General features: G+C 31.5%; 1 pseudogene; it reads right to left on the bottom strand.

The window, feature by feature from the left end:
- Nucleotides 1–4,069: 4,069 nt before the first annotated feature.
- Nucleotides 4,070–4,188, bottom strand: LOC111729378 (annotated as a pseudogene).
- Nucleotides 4,189–5,509: the final 1,321 nt, after the last annotated feature.

The raw sequence follows: 5,509 nt of genomic DNA, 5'->3' as shown, positions 1-5,509 counted from the left end.
GATTTGAAGAAGGAAGGCATGGACATTTTGTAACAAGAAGTGTAACTATTTATTTTATTGATGGATAAGCTTGATTCTTTTGAGGGCTGTTTGGAACTTTGTGTCTCATTACATATCTGGAGAGATATCAAAGTAATACGGGAATAAATCTGAAAATTCCAAAGTCCTTTTAAAAACATAGAAAAGTCATAAGAACAAATAAGTTCTAAAAAATCACATTCTCACCCTGTCTAGAAGATGAGGGACATTAAAACTTCAAAATACCTACTGCAGAAAAATAAAAACCTCAGTGAGCTATCTCCTGTGCCTCCAGGATAAGTCTTTACAGAGAAGAAAAGCAGTCTAGAAAAAAAAGCTGCATGGGAGAGAAAAGTGGAGAGCTAATGCTGGTCTTCAGATTGACATGAGAGAGAGGGAGGGAGGAAAGGAGGGAGGAAAGGAGGAGGAGAGAGAGAAGAGAGAGAGAGAGAGAGAAAGAGAGAGAGAAACCAACCAAGAGACCGAGAGAACTTAGGATGTGGAGAGGCGGTCTTGGAAATGTAATCATACAGGGAAAAGAAGAGATTGAAAAAAAAAGAAAGAATGTTTTCTGGAAACAGTATAATGAAAAGAGAAAGAACTTAAGAATCCTACAAAAGGAAATAATTGAACTACAAAAATATCTCTCTTCCTGCTATGCCTCAAAATTAGTCATCAGCAAAGAAATGACATTGCTATACTGATGAAAAAGGAACACTTTTGTACTAATAATCTTATAAATCACAGCAAATACTAATTCAAAAAAGTATATTAACTTCTATATTTTGTTGCAGCATTATTTGCAATAGCCAAGATATGAAAGCAACCTAAGTGCTCATCAATAGATGATTGGATAATGAAGATGTGGTACATATATACAATGGAATAGTACTCGGCCATAAAAAATAATGAAATCTACCATTTGCAACAATGTGGATAGACCTCTAAGGTATTATGCTAAGTGAAATAAGTCAGACAGAGAAGGAAAAATACCATATGATCTCACTTACATGTGGAATCTAAGGAATAAAATAAACAAAATGAAAACAGACACATAGATACAGAAAACAAACTGATGGTTTCCAAATTGGGGGTAGGAGGATTGGAGAACTAGCTGAAAAAGGTGAAGAGATTAAGAAGTAAAAATTGGTAGTTACAAAATAGTTGTGGGGATGTAAAGTACAGTGTAGGAAATATAGTCAATAATATAGGTAATCACTATATATAGTGCTAGGTGGGTACTAAACTAATTGGGGACCACTCCTTAAGTTATATAAACATCTAACCACTATGCTATATTCCTGAAACTAATATAAAATAATGAATGTCAACTCTAATTCAAAAATATTTTTTTTTAAATGGCAAGGACTATTTCCACTACTGTTCAGCATTTTACTGAAGATATTAGCTAACATGATTAGACAAGAGGGGAAAAAACTAGGGCCAGGAGAGCTGGACAAGTCAAAAAGTAAAATATTTATTGATGAAATGATTTTATACCTGAAAACTCTAGAGAATTAATGATAAAACTCAGAGTATAAAGGAACTCAGTAAATTAGTAGGTTATAAAGTTAACATTTTGAAATCTATAGCCTTTATATACAAATAATAACCAGGTAGAGATTTTCTTTAAACTGGATGGAGGCTTTTCTATAAAGAACCTTATAGTAAATATTCTGAGCTTCAAGGACCATAAATTCTCTATTGTAATTACTCAGATGTGTATTGTAGAACAGAAGTAGTCATAGTAACACATAAATAAGTGAGCACGGCTATGTTCCAATGAAATTTCACTTATAAAAATAGACATTGGGCCAGGTTTGGCATTCGGGCCAGTTTGTGAACCCTTGAGATAGAGTCATAAAAAAAAAAAAAAAATTCGGAAAACAACACAGAAATAATAAACTTTTGTATAAGAAAGGAAAACTAAGACATTTTGCACATATCAACTAATTTGTGCAAAATAAAATACAAGGAGAATAAACCAGAGTAGTAAAATTAACTACAGGAGATGGATGAGAACAGGATAGAAAAGACAGAAGGAAGTGGAGAAGAAACACATCTCATGAGTATACCTCTGATTTGGGGAACCATGTTTATTTTATATAATTAAAATGTGAAAATAATAAGAATAGAGGGAAATCCAAAATTAATAAAAACAGAAACAGATGAATGTACCTGTGTTAATAAGTGATTAGTATAACCACACTGAAGAGAGGAAAAAAAAAAAAACTTTAGAAAAATTTAAACATAGTATTTTGGGTCACATTCTCTCAGGTTAAAGACAAAAAAATTAAAAACTCTAAACAAATATCAACTCTAGCTGGTAGCAAGAGATAGTAATTCTAGAATTATTTTCTTTATATTTTGGGATTGAGCAAATAACTAGATATATTGTGTTAGTAAGAGATAGGTTTCTCCCTGTTGTCAAAGGATTTACAGATAATGAAAAGAAGATAGACTAAGCCCTATAGTGGTGGATTAAAACTGGAGATATCAAAATCTACTCGTTTTTTTTTTTTTTTTCAATAGACAAATATAGCAATACATATGAGTTTGTGTTTGTATTTTGTGTGTGTGTATTAGTGTGTGTATGTGTTTTCTAGTTTCTCCACTAAGGATCTAGAAACAATGAACACAGATTTCAGACCTTGGTTTATAAACACTTTTTCCATTAAAAAGAACTAGTTCTCTTTGGAGCAATGGCTGATTCTAGTACTGGGTGATAGGAAGTTCACGATAAGTCCAGAATATTTTAATTTGCTAGAATATAATGAAATATTAAAAGAATGATGAAGACGTGTCAAAAATTTTGGAGCTAGTTTCAGGAATTTCCCCACTTGCCAGATCTGGAATATGAGCATCAAAATAAATAATGATATTAAAGAAGTATAACTCACAAAATAAAGATCTATGAGCCCAAACGAATAGGCAGGAAAGGAAGGGAGTGGGGAGGAAGGAATAAGAGTTAGAAAGGAGAAGAAAAGGGGGAAAAAAGAAAAACCTTTTCTTACACTTATGTCATTAGAGTGATATCAGATTGGAAACCCTCTCTAAACTTCTCTCTAAAGTTGAAGCACTGTTAAAAAATAATAGTTACTACTCTAACAGTTATCCACACAGTTTATGTAAAAAAAAAAATCAATTCATTACTTTTTTTCCCATGGAAAAATCAAAGCTATACCATGGAAATTTGACACCTTATTAAAATTAAGGCATGCAGTCCACAAAGACTAGATCTTTTAAAAAGGTGTTAATTCAAATATTTGTAATCAGGTATCTTACTACCTTAAGCTGTATTTATATTTCTCATTTCCAGAGGAAGTTTGCCAAACAAAAACAAAACAAAAAAGCCACCTTTCTCAAAGAAATCACTAAACTATTAAACAGAAAGAAGTAATTTCAAAAGTAACATAAGCAAAATTTTATTTTTCCTGGAGTGAGTGTGTAAATCAAATCTCTTGTTTCTTTGTTCTTGTTCTGAGGGGTTTTTTTCCCCCATTTGTCCTATTTTGAATATAATGATCCATATCTCATTTGAAGTGGTCCACTTTTAATTTATTTACATTCTGGTTTATTTAAATACAGTTTTGAAGCTGTGAAGGAAGTTCGAGAGATTCAGGTGTCTTATGTAAAGAGGGATTATTTTGGATGTTGTTCATCTAAAAGTAAAAACAGATCCATATTTCATTTAATTAGTACATTAGCCATCTGTCCACGTCTTGGATCAAAGCATTCATTTTCACATTAGATAAAAAAATCTTAATCAGTTATTTTGCATTCTAATTTTGTTTGATTCTTTTAAAGACTGAGATGGTTGGAACATCAGAAAGTCTTAAAATTTGTAATGGAAAAATTAGAGCTAGCTCACAATGGTTTTATATATATTGTGTTCTTATTTACACTACTTTGAGGAATGTCATTTTAAAAACCTTACCTGAAAGATAGATAGGATAATTAGTAAGAAAATCTGGTATAATGTTTATAATAAAATCCAATTTAAAATTAAAAATGCATTCTGCAACTCAAATCTTTTTTTTTTTTTTTTAAATGTCTACAGCACCTGGTCTTCCTAGGTGGTCTCCCATCCAAGAACTAACCAGGCCAGACCCTGCTTAGCTTCCAAGATCAGACGAATTTAAGCGCATTCAGGGTGGCATGACCATAGACTGCAATTCAAATCTTTTTAAAATTTTTCCCAGGCTTTTCTTGACAATAGGTTTAAATTCTATCTTAATAATGAAATTGAACTGTTATTTATTAGTGCATATTATATTTGCAACAGAAAAAGCAATGGAAGTATTAATATTGAAAAAGAAATATTTGAAATTATTGAAAAAGAAAAAAGAAAAAAAATCTTTTTTAAAATTTACTTTTTATTGAGGTAACATTAGTTTATAACATATGTTGCAGGAGTACAACATTATAAATCAATATCTGTATGTATTACGTTGTGCTCACCACCGAAAGTCTGGTTCCCATCTGTTAACATACAACTGAGTCCCTTTACCCATTTTTCTGTCCCTTCAACTCTCTTTTCTGCTCTCTGGTAACTACCAATCTATTATCTGTTTCTATGAGTTTGTTTTGTTTTGCTTTTGTTTTAATATTTCGCATATAAATGAAATCATAGGGTATTTGTCTTTCTGTCTGATTTGTTTCATTTAGCATAAGATCCTCAAGGTTTATTATCTATGTTATCACAAATGGCAGGTTTCACTTTCTTTTATGGCTGAGGAGTATTCCACTGTATATGCATACCACATTTCTATCCAATTCATCCAATGATGGACACTTAGGTTGTTTTCATTTCTTGGTTATTATAAATAATGCTGTTATGGATATAGAGTGCATATGTCTTTTTGAATTTGTCTTTGTATTCTTCAGAAAAATACCCAGAAATAGGATAACTAGATCATGCATATGGCAGTTCTAGTCTCAATTTCTTGAGTAATCTCCATACTATTTTCCATAGTATCTGAACTAATTTAGATTCCTACTAGCAGTGTAACGAGGGTTCTCTTTTTTTCCACATCCTCTCCAACACTTGTTATTTCTTGTCCTTTTGATGATTATTGCCATTCTAACATATATTAGGTGATATCTCATTGTTTTGATTTGCATTTCCCTAATAATTAATGCTGTTCAACATCTGTGCCCATTGACCATCTGTATGTCTTTTTTGGAAAAATGTCTATGCAAAACCTCTGCTCATTTTTTAATTGGGTTGTCTTTTTGTTGTTGAAATATATGAGTTCTTTACATATATTAGATATTAACCCTTTATTGGATGTATGATTTGCAAATATATTTTCCTATTTGGTAGGTTGCCTTTATGTTTTGTATGTAGTTTCCTTTGCTGTGCAGAAACTTTTTTGTTTAAGATAGTCCTGTTTATTTTGCTCTTGTTTCCCTTGCCATTAGAGTAAAATCCACAAAAATATCACTAAGACTGATGTCAGGGAGCTAACTGCCTAAGTTTTTTCTGTAT

The sequence above is a fragment of the Pteropus vampyrus genome, unplaced genomic scaffold (assembly GCF_000151845.1).
Source record: "Pteropus vampyrus isolate Shadow unplaced genomic scaffold, Pvam_2.0 Scaffold260, whole genome shotgun sequence".
In the NCBI taxonomy this organism is placed as follows: domain Eukaryota; kingdom Metazoa; phylum Chordata; class Mammalia; order Chiroptera; family Pteropodidae; genus Pteropus; species Pteropus vampyrus.
This window is presented reverse-complemented; position numbering and strand designations above follow the sequence as displayed.